At 47.7% G+C, this 17,393-nt stretch overlaps 1 protein-coding gene across 6 annotated transcripts in view; it reads right to left on the minus strand.

Moving 5' to 3' along the window:
* GRID1 (glutamate ionotropic receptor delta type subunit 1) overlaps window positions 1–17,393 on the minus strand; it is a 687,130-nt gene that overhangs the window by 361,454 nt on the left and 308,283 nt on the right. The gene's annotated exons all lie outside the window — the stretch shown is intronic.

Below are 17,393 nucleotides of genomic sequence, written 5' to 3' on the forward strand. Positions count from 1 at the left end.
GAACGTCAAGTTACAGAATTGGGGAAGGAAATGGCTTCTAATCAGTCTGTCTGCTGGAACCGATTGCTTGAGATAAAGCCAGGCCACGCTGCTGAAGATGGATAATCAGGAGTTTATTGGACAAATGAACAAGCAATGATAAAGGAGGTAACCTCCTCGCCATGAAGGAATGTAAATAGAGCTGGAACAACGGAAAAGGCTGTTAGATTTCAGTTTCCCAAGCATTGTTTGTGCTCCTCCCCTGAAAAGGCCTTCTCACTTTCCTGAAGAATTTTGAAGAACTAGGGACTTGGATGGGCTTCCCAAGTGGTGCTAGAAGAATCGCCTGCCAATGCAGGAGACGCAAGAGACGTAGGCTAGATCTCTGCGTCAGGAAGATCTTCTGGAGTAGGAAACGGCAACCCACTCCAGTATGCTTGCCTGGAAACTTCCATGGGCAGAGGAGCCTGGTGGGCTACAGTCCATGGGGCCACAAAGAGTCAGACATGACTGAATACAGGAAAGATAGGGACATGGATACATTAACCAGACATTCCCTAACCCAACCTAAGCTGAGGTCTGTAAGCTGCTTAAATTCTCTGTTTCAGACACCAGAAGGAACAAAAAGGGGATAACTCTCAGAAGCTGGGGCATAATCATTTTCAGATAAATGAGCAGAGAGGTTACAAGGTTAAAAACTTGTGTCTCAATGGTCTCTGAAGACTGAGACAAAAATATTACTACCTCTTTCCACTTCCTTGACTCCAGATAGTGAATTAAAACCAACAATTACCTCATTCAGGTTGGAATAGCAGGCAGAATACAGCCAGAACAAAAAGACCCAGGCTACTGTCAAATACCCACTTAGAAACAAACCCAGTTCATTTCACAACTTAAACTCTCCTGCAGGAAGCCTGATTGCCCCTGGAAGCCTTAAAGGGCCTCTTACCCAAGGGACAACGGTGTCACTACCATTTGAGACTGAGCAGTCACCAGCATGGATACCATGGTGCTGTTCACTCATTAAACAAGTATCACTGAATACTGCAATGTGCCAGACAGCATGCTGCATGCTGGGAACATGGCAGTAAGCAAATACAGAGATGCTACTTGCTTTCTTCAGACCCACTTGTTGCCAAGCGAGAGACCCTTCATCAGGTAGTCGTAATGCGGTAAGCTTGATGACAGTTTGAACCAAGGGCTATGAAAGGCATGCAAAGGTGCTGGGGGCCAGATCATGTTGGCAAGGATGGGAGTGGGGCTGGGAAGTAAAAGGTTAACTTGATTTATGCAAAATGAAAAGGAAGTACCTGTTGAAGGTGTGTGTGTGTGTGTGTGTGTGTGTGTGTGTGTGTGTTTGAATGGAGGAGCAAACAGTCAAGGGGAATATGTGCAAAATTAGGTGGTAAATGGACCATTAGGACCATGCTTAAGATTGTGGTCTATACCTTAAATTCAATGGAAATCTTAATTTCCTCTTGGGGCAGGAAAGAGCAGATGCAGGGGATGACCTCTGCTTTTTGTTTGTTGGAAAAAAATCATCCTGGATGAAGATTAGAGGTGTTCAAAGTGAATATGTGAAGACAAATTAATAGTCTACTTCCATGAGAAACAATAAGAGATATCTGGGAGTAATATTCTGGCCCCATTGTGGACTCAAGTGGTGAGAATCTTATCACCAGGCTTCAGGAATGAGAAGCTGAAGCCAATTCTTTGCAATGATGAAATAGCTCATTAAATTATCACCTGTGATCATCTGAAATAAAATATCTGCTAGACTGGGGACTCCATGAGGTTAGGGATTTTCCTCAGTTTTTTGTTTTCCTCTACTCTATCCTGACACCTAGAATAATACCTAGTAAACGATAGATGCTTATTAAATAGTAGTTAGAGGATACAGCGAAGGCAAGACTTTGGGGAAGTGAGGTTAAAATCCCAAAGAGCAGTACAAAAAGCATGAAGATATGAATAACTATAGAGTTGGGGAGGAAGCGGTCTAACTATATAATATAAATGAAAGAGAGAGAAAGAAAAACTCAGATCTCTGAACTTTAAGCCCTACAAGTACTGATTTATAGTATTAGTTGCATTTAAAACGTCATCAAGTGTCTTATGGTAAAGTGATGGCATTAACTGGGAACAGACAGGGAGCTGATAATTGAAACAAATATTAACGGGAAAATTTAAGATGACTCTAAGTGGCCTCAAGACCCCCAATGCCACTCAGCCTCCATTATCAGCTGAAACAGCTCCTCCTCCCTTTCCTGTTGGCACAATCTTACTTTATTGGAAGATTTCAGCTTCTACTTTGAAACAAGGAGCTCATTTTCATCAAGCTCCAACCACTCCAAACCCACAGGACACACACAGACCCACACAGTGTTTCCTCATCTATAACTAGAGTACTATCCTAGCTTCTCTCGGAATACAATTACAAAATTAAGCCTGGGAGAAGAGTCTTGACCACACACAAATATAGCAGGACTTAGCTAATTTACACCAGGAAAGGATGTACAGGAATGGACTCCAAGAGGGTTAGACCAAAGAGAGAGACAATCTCAGACCAGGCTTAGTTCACTGATATGAAAGCACTCACCAGACTTCTAAGTTCAATGTCTTAGTTCAAACAGCTGGGAGTGGTTCTAATTGTTTGCTCAACTATTTAATAGGAGTCTAAACCCAACAGTGATCTACTCTAAATGAGGTTGAGATGCCAGAATTGCTTTGGCATTATGTAGATGAAGTAGCCCAAAGACCACAGAATACGGACATCTGTTATCTCCCTCTGCTTACCCTTAACCGCACTCCCACAAGCCATGCCCTTCACCAAGTGCTGATAAATACAAAGGTGAGGGAAGCACCAGCCTTGTGCCTAAACATTTCAGTGCCTGGCATCTATAAGCTATAAAGTTCTGGTTCAAATGTGGTCTTGAACCTGGACCCCTGATTGCAACAGAGGGGACAGAGGTCATGTGGCAGTACCCAAACACTGGGGGTAAAGTGAGCTTGGTGACTGGAAGAAGCAGCAAGACAAGAGGTGTTACCAGAACGTTCTTATCTGCAGGGATCTGGGTGTGTGCTTAGCCGCTCAGTCATGTCCAATTCTTTTCCATTCAATGGACTGCAGCCCGCCAGGCTCTGTCCATGCAATTTTCCAAGCAAGAATACTGGAGTGGGTAGCCATTTTCTTCTCCAGGGGAGCTTCCTGACACAGAGATGGAACCCATGTCTCCTGGGTCTCCTGCACTGGCAGGCGGATTCTTTACCACTGCGCCACTTGGGATAGCTGACTGGGATTAATTGACTCTGAGGTCCCCAAAACAAAAGTAAACAGGTGACCCGCCAAGATCTTACTTAATTTGTATCATTTGGGGGAGAAGGGGAGAGTCCTCGTATAAGCTATAAAAATAGAAACAGAATTTTTATTTGAAATGAATGATCCTATACTCTTTAAATGAGAGGAGGACCTAAACTGTCCCTGAAGCATCACAATTAAGTGTTGTGAATATTCTGCTTGGCCTTTCTTAAAGAGATCTGAAACTATTTATCAAGATAGCTTTGCCCTGGAGAAAAGGAAATACCACAACCCACGGGGTGTTACTGAATGATGGATCTTGGCTATTCCTAATTCCTAGAAACCAGGACGCTGATAGGGCCTATCAGTTGGAATGGAGGCTAATGGAAGTCAAACAAAAAGTCAAATTTTGACCCAAGTCAGCCTTACAGAATATCCAAGGGGCCCCAGGCCATTTCCTGAGTGAATATTTAGAAATCTTCAGCAATAAGATGAACTTCCTAATTGACTTTCCGAAAATCGACTAAGGGCTAATAAGGCAGAAAGGGCGAAGTAGAAAGCATTTTCCTCTCCCTGTCAAAATAAGAAAACAGAAATACTGCTCTATCCCCAAGGAAATCTGAGAAATTAGCGTCATCATTAAATATTTGAAAAGTGCAAAGCAAAGGATTCCAGTCACATCCTTATGTAACTTTCTAGGTTGGCAGACACAGAAGATAATGAGTCATAAGGAGCAACAGTGGATTATCATCAACTTAATCAAGTGATGACTCCAACTGTGTCCCGCTGTTCCTGATATGGTCTCCTTAGTGGATCAAATCAATACAGACCCTAGCACCTGGTACGCAGTTATTGATCCATTGGTATTTTTCCCTCTAACCCAGCAAACAAAAAACCACTAGAAAGAGTTAGCTTCACTGTGCTGAGGACCGTATCAATTTTCTGCCTCTGGGTTACACAGTCCACAAGAATCTGACTGTCTGATCATCTAGGAGAACATCACGCTAATTCATTGATGACTTCATGCTGATACGACGTGGAGAGCAGAAATAAACACGTACCAAGTGCTTTGGCAAGACACATGTATATATAGTAGACAATAACTTCTATGAAAGTATAGAAACTTGCCAGACTTGGTCAACTTCTTTGGAGTTCCAATGTTCTGGGGTCTTTAAGAATATGCTCTAGAAAACAGAACAAGATGCTGCTACAGCTAAGTCGCTTCAGTCGTGTCCGACTCTGTGCGACCCCATAGACAGCTGCTCACCAGGCTCCCCCGTCCCTGGGATTCTCCAGGCAAGAACACTGGAGTGAGTAGCCATCTCCTTCTCCAGTTCCTTGTATACCAGGTCATTAATAAAGAGGCGCAATGCAAGGTGGACCTCTTTGGATTCTAGAGGCAATAGATATTTTATTTTTTTTTAGGCCATGCCACAGACCTTGTGGGATCTCAGTTCCCCGACCAGGGATCAAACCCAGGCCTTCGGCAGTGAAAGCTTGGGGTCTTAACCACCGGACCACCAGGAAACTCCCGATAGATATCATATTTAAGCTTGCTGCTCCCATCCACTCCGTGGATGGCCATCCTCTCAGCCATGTGGACACACACTTCTCATGAGCTCCTTTATGCCACGAGCCATAACCAAGCCCTGGCATCAGAAACCTCTCACAGAAACATACCAAAGATGACCCAGCTCGGTCAGAGTTCTGTGAGCCTCTACGGTGGATGTGAGAGGCAGCACCTTGCTCTCTGGCCTCACACAACTCTGTGTGGAGAGATAAGACAGGCCTGTGAGAAGCAGCCAACACGACAGACAGCACCCCGTGCCAAAACGTCTGGGAGGACCGCATCCAGTTGCACAGGCGGCGTTCTCAGCACAGCACGACAACCCGCCTCTCACCCCAACAGGTCCAGATTCTTCACTGCTGCTCCCAGGCCAAGCACAAACAGCTGGCTTGGGCACACGGCACGCGACTGCAGGTGCCCACACCTTCATCTGGGCCGAGCCTCTGCCAGCTGGAGCTGTTGGGAAAGAGAGGTGATCCCTCCCCAGCCTGCAGAACTCACCAGCTCTGAACAGACAGCCCACACACACCTCAAAACTGGCCTGTCACCCGTCTTGCCACTCTGTCCCACCGTTCCCACCAGCCACAGGCCCAGGGTTCAGACACGATCCACTGTCCTTGCCTTCCTCAGGGTGCAACCAGATGCTTTCTGCACTCGGGAAATCCCAAGAGCGCATGCACATCCAGCCCTCCATGGCGCTCCTCCAAAACATAGTCCAGATGCAGAGTGAGGCGTCTGCAAACCCCAAATCAGGATGCATGATCACGAGACCTAATACAGATGCCAGACTGCAAGGACAATGAAGGACACAGCAGCTCCTATCAGACAGGAAGGCATCTCGAATGAAATGCCTTCGTGCCCCCATGAGAGTGCAGAGGGAGGGACGTGGGCGGCTTGAGCCACAGGCCTGGCTGCGCCCCAGAAGCCCACTTGGGACACATCCTGACCAGATTCAGCTCCTGCACTGCAGGGTGCCTAGTCACCCCTGCAGAGCCCTGACCTCAGTGCCAACAACTGCATGCCCTGCCTCACAGCTGCCCTCTGCACAGACACCCTGTCCCCTTGATGTGATAGGGCTCCCACGGGGACCACCATGGCCAGCCGCACCCCCGTGCCTCAGCCCCAGGCTGTCACCAGGAAGGTCACAGCATCCCCATCAGGGAGCAGGCAGCAACCGTCGGCTCCTGGGGACTGGAGGACTCCACAGCACAAGATTCTTCCCGTTTTCTTGCCCATGAAGGAAACCAAGCCCTGCTCCAGTTTGCTCACTCCGACCCAGCAGCTCTTACCATCCATGTGGATGGAATACCTTGGCCAGGCCCGTGTCGGATTGCTCGCGTGCCCCTCCCAGACACCTCCAGGGCACTTCAGCACTCAGGTGCATGAACGTGACTTGCCACAAGCCACACCTCTGATTACAGTAGCTTATAAGCAGATCAGGATTCAGAGATCTCTCTGACTCAAAGCCAAGGCCAAAAGAAAGCAGAGGAACATCTGGTCAGGGCCACCAGCCATTCTGGGCAGGCTGCCAAGGGTCAGCAGCATGAGCAGAGCATGCTGGTGGCAGTGATCCGCTCACTGACAGCCCCGCACCCCACACTGCTGGCTCCATCCTGGTGATTACAGAGGGGAAACGGTGATCCCCAACCCACCAAAGGCTTGGAAACGCCCAATTCCAAACAAATTAGCTCTCCTCTAGCTGTCCTACCACAGGGGAAAACGTGGCAGACATCATACATCACCTAAAACCAAACTCAATTTGTACCCATTTATAACACAAACATGTCTCAGGTGTAACGTCAAGGGAGCTCATTTAGCACTCTGCCCACTCACCTCCAAGGGCTAGTAACGCACAGTCAGAGGGGAGATGGTGCAGATCCTCTTATGAGCAAACTTGTTTCAACGTGGGAGAAAAATTGGTTGACTTTAGATGGCGGAAGGCGGGGAAACCCCTCGGTCATTTGTAAAGTGCCAGACAGGAGGAAGGACAGGCAACACGGGAGAAAAACAAAAGCTGAGTTGATTGCTTCCATCCCCTGTGACTGGCAGGATGGTTCCTGGCCACTGACAAACTGGCTCAGCTTGAGATGAGCAATCCACCCACTCAGCTCCAGCCTGCAGGGCCCCTTGGATGGTCCTGAGTGCAGCCTGTGGGACCCAGGAGAATTGAGCTGAACTGAAGTCAAATCCTTGCCGAGTGACCTTGCTGAAGTTACTTGACTTTTCTAAGCCTCCATTTCCAGCCTATTAAAATGAAGTCAGGTCTGCGAAGGTGACTGTGGGTCAGAGGAAGTAAGAGACACAGGAAAAATAGTAGAAAGTACTTTGTCATCCGTCATCATTAATTCTATCCCTGCCATTTGTACAATCCTGAAACATCATGTCATTTCAGCCAGACTACCGATCCCCAGCATGCAAAGCCAGCAAGGCAGCCAAGTCTCCCTGGGGAGGCTGGAAAGCCATTCTGGGAACCGCATTCTGCTGGCTCCTCATGGGTCTGAAGACAGTGACAGCTAACTCTGGAGCCTTTCATTAAAGAAACTATGTTTACTGAAGTGGAAGAGATAAACAGAAAAGTGCAAAAAATCCTCAAGACTGGTGAGTTTTCATAGAGGAATACACAGAGATGGGGAAATTGAACACTAGCATCCCCACTAGAACTCTCAGGGACCACTTTCCAAGGTGTTTTCACCTCCTGATTCTCAAACATTAGCCCTGGAACAGCCTGCCTGGGAGGAGGATCAGAGAGTCTGAAAGTCACCCTAGAATTCCATGAGCACATCCATGATGGAAGCTTGGATGGAATTCACCTGTGATCGCAGGGTTTGCTTTGAGGCCTTGTCTCCAACACAGAGGCCAGCCAAAGTAAGAAAAGGGATTGTCTTTCTTTCTGGGCCTCTCCGAGTTTCCTGGTGAGAGTCTCAGGAGAGCCTTCTTGACAAGGCAGGCGGCTTCTGCTTGCAGCTCTGTCCTGTGCTGTGCAGATGGGCAGCGTCAAGTATGCTCTGCTGATGAGCTGCTTTGATGAACAGGCACCTTCCCTGATTATTAGTGATGAACCGAGCAACCATCTTTGCCCCCAAAACACTGACAGCACTCGGAGATGTCTTATTGTGTTCTGTTTGTTTGTTTTCCGTACTCTTCTGCCTAAAGTTTTAGAAAAGTTTTTAGGTTCACAGCAAAACTGAGCAGAAAATAGAATTTCCACCCACCCTCTGCCCCTACATAAGCACACCGCCCCCATTAGCAACATCTTCTACTGAGCGGTCCCCCTGCCGCAATTGATGGAGCTACACCAACACAACATCAGCACCCAAAGTCCAGAGCTTGAATTACAGTCGATGTACAGATTTCCAAATCTGCAAAACTTTCTCATCCATCCCCATGGCATACTCTCTAAGTAGAGCCCAGAGCCATGGGCTTCTCAGACAGGAAGCTAAGCCAGGTCTCCCCAGTTTCTAGTTTTCCAGTAGCCATCTTAAAAAGAAACATGGGAAATTCATTGTAGCGGCAGATTTCATTTAGCCCAATGTATCCAAAAATATCAGTTCAACATGTAATCAATAAAAAATTATTAATATTTTACAGTCTAGTATCCTTGACTGATGTGTATTTTACATTTATGGCACATCTCAGCACTAAATTTTCATCAGAAATACTTGATCCAAATTTAGATTTCATAAAATTTATCTTTAGAAAAGTAGACTCATGTAATCAAGTTGTTCCAAACACACCTAAAATTTTTCTAATGCTTGAATCAATGTCGGTTTTTAAAATTTCATTAAAATTAAATATTATTAAAAATCCTCAGTCACATTGCCACATTTCAAGTGCTGATTAGCCATATGTGGCTGGGGCTCCTGTATTGGTCAGAGCAGGACCACAGGGCAAGGAGGGGAGGCCCACAGTCCATCCGCTGCCTGCTTTGGCCCATGATGGCCATTATCCCCATGATGCCAAAATCAATTAAAAGTGGAAAAGTGAGGGTGGCTCTGAAGTTCTTTCTTTCCCAAAGTCTTCGTGAATGGCTAGTTCAAGGCTGCTAGTCTACTTGGGGAAAGAGCGGTCTGGCAAACACCTTTTGCAAGATATGCAAGATGGTTAAGAGATGAGGGTTCAAAGCAGAGTCACATTGTGGGGAGGCCCATAGATTTTTAGCCACTGCCTCCCAGGCAGACTGACTTCAGCCCTCCCAACCTCCCATCCAGCCCTGGGCTGGTCCCCTCATTCTCTGTGTCTCAGGGTCTCCTCTGCCCTGAGGGAAGTAGTCAAAAGTCCCAGCTCCCCACCCACTAACATCTGAGCAAAGCTGAAAGGTGTGCCCCAAGGATGGCTGGAGAGACCAACTGAAGCCAAAACCCACAGCAGCCATGCGCCTAGTCTGCCCATTCAGGGTCTGGTGCTCTGCGATAAGCACCCCAGCCTGCATCACCTCAACAAACTCTCACAACCGCACAAGCTACGTTCTCTGACCTTGTTTTGCAAGGATGCCCTTGACCTCTCACTGCCTCCGCCCAGCTCACCTATTCTGGCTCCGCCCCTGAGTCCTCTTCCTCCTAGACTCTCTCAACAACCTGCTGCATGTCCACTGCTGCTATAACTACCTATGGACCCAGGCCTCCTGGCCAGGGCTCTCGCTTGCACACCATTTTTTATACCATCTGGTTACTGAAAACACCTGCAGGCAACACCACACCAACCCTGCACACCCAAAACACCCACGGCTGCACTCTGCATCTCCCCCTGGCCACACATTCTTCCTGCCGCCTTCTTGCTGCTGCTGCTGCTAAGTCGCTTCAGTCATATCTGACTCTTTGCAACCCCATAGACAGCAGCCCACCAGGCTCCCCCATCCCTGGGACTCTCCAGGCAAGAGCACTGGAGTGGGTTGCCATTTCCTTCTCCAATGCATGAAAGTGAAAGGTGAAAGTGAAGTCGCTCAGTCGTGTCCAACTCTTCGCGACCCCATGGACTGCAGCCTACCAGGCTCCTCCGTCCATGGGATTTTCCAGGCAAGAGTACTGCGGTGGGGTGCCATCGCCTTCTCCTTAGTGTACACTTACACATTCACACAAGAAGCACCCAGGCCTCACCCCAACCTTTGTCTTATGTCTCACCTGTCTCCTCTCTCCCTACATTCAATTACACCAACCCTATACACGACCCAAATTAGTCCCTTCCCACTTCTGTGCCGCACCAGCTTTTACTTAGGCTACAGCAAAAAACAAACGCACAAGTTCACAAACAAAAGAGTAATAATCACAAGACCACCCTTGCGATCCAGTGGTTAAGAATCTGCCCTGCAAAGCAAGGGATATGGTTCAGTCCCTGGTTGGGGAACTAAAATCCCACATGCTATGGAGCAACTGAGCCCGAGCCACAACTACTGAGCCCACACATAACTAGAGTCCATTCGCTACAGCAAAGGTTCCATGTGACACAGTAAAGACCCTGAGTGCTTCAACTAAGACCCGATGCAGCCAAATAAATAAATAAGTAAATACTTTTTTTAAAATTGGCTCATGTGTACTTTAAAAAAAAAAGAAAGTAATAATCACAACCACGTCTGGATGCCTAGCACAGAACAAGCATGCAGTTACTAACTGTGCTAAATTACTGCTTTCCTCTTTCTTCCCCTTCATTCTACCTTCTGTGGCCCACCCTTGTCCAAGGCCAGCCATTTATGCCTCCAGGGGGACCAGATGGTATAAGTTGTCAGATTTCCCTAACAAGGGTCCCTACCCTCCAATAGCACAATGAGAAGGAGGTGGGTGTCCTGACGGCCCAAAAGCCACGGGAGGCAAAGCAACAGCTAGAATGGGTCATCTGCAATGAAACCACCCAGCTCCCAGACTGGTGGGCAGAGACTAGACCTGGTTACTATCCTGCAGAAAAACCCTCCTGCTCCCTCTTTGCCACCCCTTTCTATGACTGCCCAATCATCTGGTGGGAACGACACATTTATACATCTCCGAAGTGACGATGAGAAGCAGAATGTGGGAGCCAGCCTTTGGAGCCCAGGCAGCAATCGGGATTGGGTGCAGGATGGGGTGCGCAGGCTTCTCCATTGCTCTCATGTGTCACACATCAAATAAGAGAAGATCTATTTTTTCCCCAGGCAGCATGCCTACAACTTCAATTGGCCCAAAATACGCTTGGCTAAATTTACCTATGTGATGCTCTAAATGGTACCCTGTGTTTCATAAGAAGGCATGGTGAGAAACCTCAGTACAAGGTGGCGGGGACAGGAATCCACACGGTGAGCACGTAAGGAGCCAGGAGCAGGGCGCTCCTCCCAGCAAATGACGTCCCCAGCTCTGGGCCCCACTTCTCCGGCTGGCTGCAGTCCAGAAGTCCTTGTGGCCACCAGGCTGCTTCCCGGCAGCCTCAGCATCCTGCTGGGCCAGAGCGCATCTCCCTCTTGTCCCTGGTGGCTTCCTCTCTGGGTACCCACCCCTGACTCATCACTCACTGCTGGGCCCAGCATACAGGGGGCTGCCAGCTCCCAGCACAAGAAGCCTAGAGAAGGAGAGAGATCTTCAGCACCATCTGCCAAGACATGAACGAGGAAAACACCCAGAGAGCACACGAGCCCAGGCATCCCAAGACGTCACCTGAGACCCAGGGGTTTTTATACCAGGCTACACCCAGGAATGCAGGCCTGGGGAGTTTACAACATCAATTCCAATAAGCAGAAACCTGATAGAGCACCAGTGGTTTGAAATGTCCTTAAACACAGAGCATGTGATGAGAGGGGCTCAAGATGCAGAAAGACACCCCCACGTGGCCAGCACTCTTCAGAGAGGCTGCCCTGATAGAAGGAGATGGCCACAGAGCAGTGTACTCTCGACCCAGATAGGACTGGACTCAAAACCTGGCTCCCTCTGATCAGCTCCATGACCTGGGCACACAGTTCCACTTGCTGAGCTGCAGCTGCCTCAGCTATAGGCCAGGGATAGTAATGGGACCACCTCTCCATTTGGGAGGCAACAGGCCATAAAGTGCATATAAAACACTCAGTGCCCGGCACAGAGTAGGTCCTCAAAAACAGGGATTATATCAGTTCCCTTGTGTCTGGACTGTGTGATGTGGGGCCAGCCCTAATGTGGAGATGGTTGCATCCCACCTCATTGGTCACTGATGGGGCCATCGGGTCACCAGCTCTGATAGGAAGACCAGTCTTCTCATTAGAATCAGCTTCCCCTGTGGAGCGTCCCTACGGTCAGAGTTAGTCATGGGACGCGCCAACGGGCACTAATTATACCTGCCAAGTTCTTTTCGTATGGTATTTATTTGGTTCCCACCACAACCCTGAGAGAGGATCTGTTCTCCCCTCATTTTACAGAGAAAGCAGACCCTTAGAGAAGGTAAGCGTCTCCCCCAGGGATCCCACACACAGCCAGGAAGTGCCAGGGCTAGGTTTTGAATCCAGAGAAGAATCTGATGCCCATGCCCTGGACTGTGTCAGCAAGGGCAGTCCATGTTACTCGACCAAGGTGAGACTCTTACCCAGCTGACACTGGGTTCCTAACTGCGAATGATCCAGTCTCAGCACTTCAGTTAACCTCGAACCGTGCCTCTGACCCATTCACGCCCTGGTGTCGTCTTCCGACATTTATCTATCAGACACACACTCAGTTTCTACCTCTGCCAGGGCCCCCATATACCTGAATTTCAGGTCTGCGAAACTGAAAGCCAGGCCCCTGGCCTGGGGATCGTGCATCTAGGACTTCTGCCTTGGGGTTGAGCCCTCTGCGCCCCGAGGCAGCCAGCCAGCCACCTCCCTGGGCCACACTGCTACCCAGCTCTCCCCTGCCATTCCCAGGCCTGCAAATGTGTTGCTAACACACCCATCACAAACCCATCTATGCCCAGAGTATTGACGACAATCAGCTCAAACTAACATATGTGCCACATCTATATTATTGCATAATTTATATACATTTCACACTGTTTGTGGGGAATATATGCACCACACCACAAACTATTTGCATATAGATGGCGGGTTGTAGACAGATGCTTGTATTCAATGGGTAATAGCTGATACACACATATACATACATTGCTCTTGCAAACGCTAAAATGCTCGTTTTCTGCCACCACTTGTAGAGCACTGATCCTTCAACAGTTTGTTAATTTTCAAAATTTACAATATCAAATTGTCCATTTCTGCACACAGAAATAATTTTCAACCAGTTGGTATGCTGTGGGTGCCAAGTCTCGAGGAAAAGGAGGATAGGGGTTTCAAGGGGCTTTATTTCAGAGAAATTAGGAGTCACGTTCACTTCTGTAGAAATCACTCAATGAATGGTGTCAAAGAGAAAGCCATTCCACCAATCCAGCCTGCAGTCTACCACCAAGTCCCCAATCTCTAGGACAAAAGCTTGACACGTGTTTATCAGACACACACTCAGTTTCTACCCGCTGACAGGGATCATATGCTGTGCTAAGCACGGGGTCCCGGAAGTGAGCCCAGATGGGGAGAGAGCAGCCGAGACCCAGCACGGAGCCCCACAAACAGCCAGTGCTTGATAAACGGCAGTGACTACGGTGGTTAACAAAAGGCTGGTGCTTGTGGTGGCAAGTCCAGCCCTAATGTGGATGGACACAGTCGGTCTGAAAGACAGTTCAGCACGTGCTAGTTCTGTGATTTGAGAAAATGAACGACACTTTCTCAACCACACATTCCTGGTCCACGAAGCAGGACTAACACCTCCACCCTCATAAGAGCTGCTGTGCAGATCGTGTCTGAAGCGTTCTGGACTGTGCCTAGCCCACAGAGGGGCAGGTGGAGACATGAAAAAGAGCTCCACGTGGAGATAGCAACCTGCTTGAGAGCCTTTAGGGTAAAATTCCAGAATCCCTTATCTGATTATTTTTTTTACTGAGGGAAAATACACACAACATGAAATTCGCCATTTAGCAACATTAAAGTGCCCAACTCAGTGCCTCTCAGTGCATTCACAGTATCATGTGACTGTCACTTGCATCTAGTTTCAGAATATTTTTATCACCCAAAGAGGAAGTCCTGTATCCGTTAGCAATCACTCGCCGGGGCTCCTCTTCCCCAGCCCTGGCAACCACTAACCTGCTTTCTGTCTCCATGAATTTGCCTATTCCAGACATTGCCTATAAATGGAATCATACAACAAATCACATTTGTCATTTGATGTCTGGTTTCTTTCACATGTTTTCAAGTTTCATCCACATTGTAGCATTTGTCAGTACTTCCTTCCTTTTTATGGCTGAATAATATTCCACATGTGGACAGACCACATTCTGTTTATCTATTCAATGGTTAATGGACATTCAGGGTGCTTCCCCTTTTTGCCGACAATGAATAGGGCCGCTAGAAACTTGTATCTGATTTTCAAGGATGGCGACAATATTGCTTCAGTTGCAGGGTGCTGTGTTCACCAACTCAGATCATATCATCCTGAAGGGGTCTAGAGCTGCTTCTCCAAGCTTTCTTCTGGGAAAGCCAGCGGCTAACGGCTTTCCCAATCACACACACCTTCTTTGTTTTGCCCACACATCAGGCCCCACCTTGTGTTTTAGGCTTCCTAACTGATTTATTGATGTGAAATCCACCCTCACATTATTACAATAGTCATTACAGAGACTATTCATCATTAACTTTTATCATCATGAATTTCTTGTTGGCTGCATACAGATGAGGGAAGAGAATAAACACTGGGGCATGCCGGATTCCTACCAGGCTCTATGCTGGCTCCTTTATCTACTTTCTCTGACTTGATCTTTACAACCACCCTCTGAGGTAGGAGTTAACATACCCTGTCACATGGATGAGAAAATTCAGGCTCAAAGAGATAAACTGACTTGTCTCAAATTACACAGCTAATGAGAGGCTGAGTGAGCATTCGGCCCCCAGGTGTGTCTGGCTCCAACGATGCCCCCTGTGTGACAAGTCAAAGCATCCTTGATAGTATAATTATCAACACCAAGCCATCTTAGCACGCTCCCGCTTGTCTCCCATAGTCCCTGATGCTTCCTGCTCCGTCAAACTGAGGACTACTGCCTGTCTAGGAATAAATGAAGCTCCCGTCCCTGTATGGGGACTTCCCAGGTGGCACAGCGGTTAAGAACCCACCTGCCAAGGCAGGAGACACGAGAGACACAGGTTCATTCCCTGGGCCAGAAAGATCCCCTGGAGTGGGAAATGGCAACCCAAGCCAGTATTCTTGCCTAGAAAATTCCATGGACAGAGGAGCCTGGTGGGCTACAGTCCACACGGTCACAAAGAGTTGGACATGACTGAGCACACACATACATGTGCTGTCCTTGTATGCTAGGTTCAAGGGGCATTTCCACCTCCATCATTCTGGGAAGGGAATGAAATGTTATGGAACTGGGGTTCTAGGACAAGGGGCTCGAAGCCCAGGCCTCTGTCCTGAGTTACTCTCTGATTTAAGGTGAGCCAGTCCACTGAACTGGCCCTCACCTCCTTTCCAGCAAATGGACATGTGCTGTCTGGACTAGGAACAGCAAGAATTGTCTTCAGATATTGGTATCTTTAGCTACTCCTTTGCAGAGTTACATGGAAGAGCAGAGCTTGAATCCAGAGAAGGGGAGACAGTGATGTTTAGTACTTACTAGAGTCCAACACAATCAGAAGGGTTAGGGCTCCCCTTGGCACCACCCCTCAGTCAGGGTTCTAGGGCATCCCTGGTCTGGTAGAAGGAATTCAGGAGCCATGAGAAAGGGATCATTATCCACCTCACATGACAATTCTGTAACTAATGTTTGCCTTATCATGAGCAAAACATCCACAATTTTTAGAAAGCATCCCTGGTCTTTGAGTAGAAGACTTCTAAACTGAAAGAGTCAAAGGTCAAAAAAAAATCCCATGAAATCTCTGGGGTGAGAGGCAGAAAAGAGACTGCTTTAGGCTCCCATTTTCAGTCCTTACAATCAGTCTTCCTGAGACCAATCCCCAGACCTCTTCTCTTCTCTTCTCCCCCTTCACTTCCTGCCTCACCTGTGGGTCTCACTGGTATCCTGGCTTTTTGAGTCTGTGGGATGCTGTTGACACTGGATCTGCAGCCCTGACCTCCCTCCAACCCCAGCATGGCAAACCCAACTGACTCCTCTAAGCCTCCAAATCGATGTCCAAGGCGCACCTCCAATTTACCATGGCCAAAACCAAACTCCTAGTTTTCACATTTCCCAAATCCACTCTTCTGCAATCCTCACCCCAGGAAATGGCCACTCCATTCTCATTGCTCAAACCAAAGTCAAAGGCCCCGTCCTTGACTCTTGACACCTATTCCTCTCAATACCTACATCTACACTGTCAGCAAATGCTATCAATCTGCCTTCAAAATATATCCATAGTCAGACCACTTCCCAAGTTCCCCACTTCTGGGAAAGAATTTTATATACTCAACGAGGTTAGCGAATCAGAATTGCCTTTAGATACACTGGCATCTTTACCATTTATTCAAGGCCAGAAATTCAAGCTGGTCTAACTTCAGCCAGCCAGAAAGTGGAAAAGCCAAGAATGTGAGCCCAGGCCGTGAGGCTCTAAAACCTTTGCTCTTTGTTCAACAATGAATTGCCGCTCTGAGACACATTCTTTGTAGAAATTGAAATCACTGTCCTGAGTCAAGCAGAGCTGAAGACAGATACCATTTCTAAGAAAAATGTGAAAAATAAATGTTATGGTAACAAATTGCCCATGATCTAATTATCATCATCAAACATTTATTAAGGGCCCATGAGCACATGATGCCCTGCTTGGCAGGCTCCTGAGAAGGAGAGGGAAAACTAGAACAGCAAACAATGGGAGGCCCATTAATATGAATGATGCTTCAGCCTCTGCACTGTCCATGGGCAGAGCAGAAAACGGAGAGCCAAGGCAGGCTAGAAATCTGGTGCAGACAAGATGGGAATTGGGCTTCACTAAAAAAAATCCAGCGTAGGCCTTTGTGGAAATCTCCTGAAGCTTTGTTAAAATGACAGCAGCCTTACCCTTGTCCACGGAAGCGTGGACCCTAAATAGTCCAGAGCAGCCCCCAGACACATAGACATTATGGCCTCCTTCCGATGGCCCCATGTTTATGGGTTCTCCCCTCTTCCCCCGAGCCCTCTCGAAAGGGGCTGGGCCTCCCACTGGACCAGCCACCAGGGAGGCGAGAATGCTAGCTCTCTCCCGTCACTTGCTGGGGGTACCACGAGAGAGAAATGGAAATCACTTCCTATCACAGCAACACATTCCAAATTCTCATCATCTTGACACCAGTGTTAAAAAGTGCTAACAGCATTCCTGCCGACTTTGATTATCACCCGGTATCACCTCATCCCCATTTGAATACCATGGTGTCTCTCTACAGAAAATACGGATTTTATGTCTACACTTGGATTATGGGAAGAAAGTTTTCTGGGAACTGTGCTATTCAAATTTACAACTTCAGAATCATAAATTTGCTTATATTAAGTAAACTTACCCTTCAGAGTAATCAAATAGAAAGCCCAAGGCTCCGCTATGTGTGTTAATATTTGATTTTTTTTAACGAGGTACTTATACGTGTG

This window comes from Bos indicus, chromosome 28 (genome assembly GCF_029378745.1).
Source record: "Bos indicus isolate NIAB-ARS_2022 breed Sahiwal x Tharparkar chromosome 28, NIAB-ARS_B.indTharparkar_mat_pri_1.0, whole genome shotgun sequence".
Taxonomy (NCBI): domain Eukaryota; kingdom Metazoa; phylum Chordata; class Mammalia; order Artiodactyla; family Bovidae; genus Bos; species Bos indicus.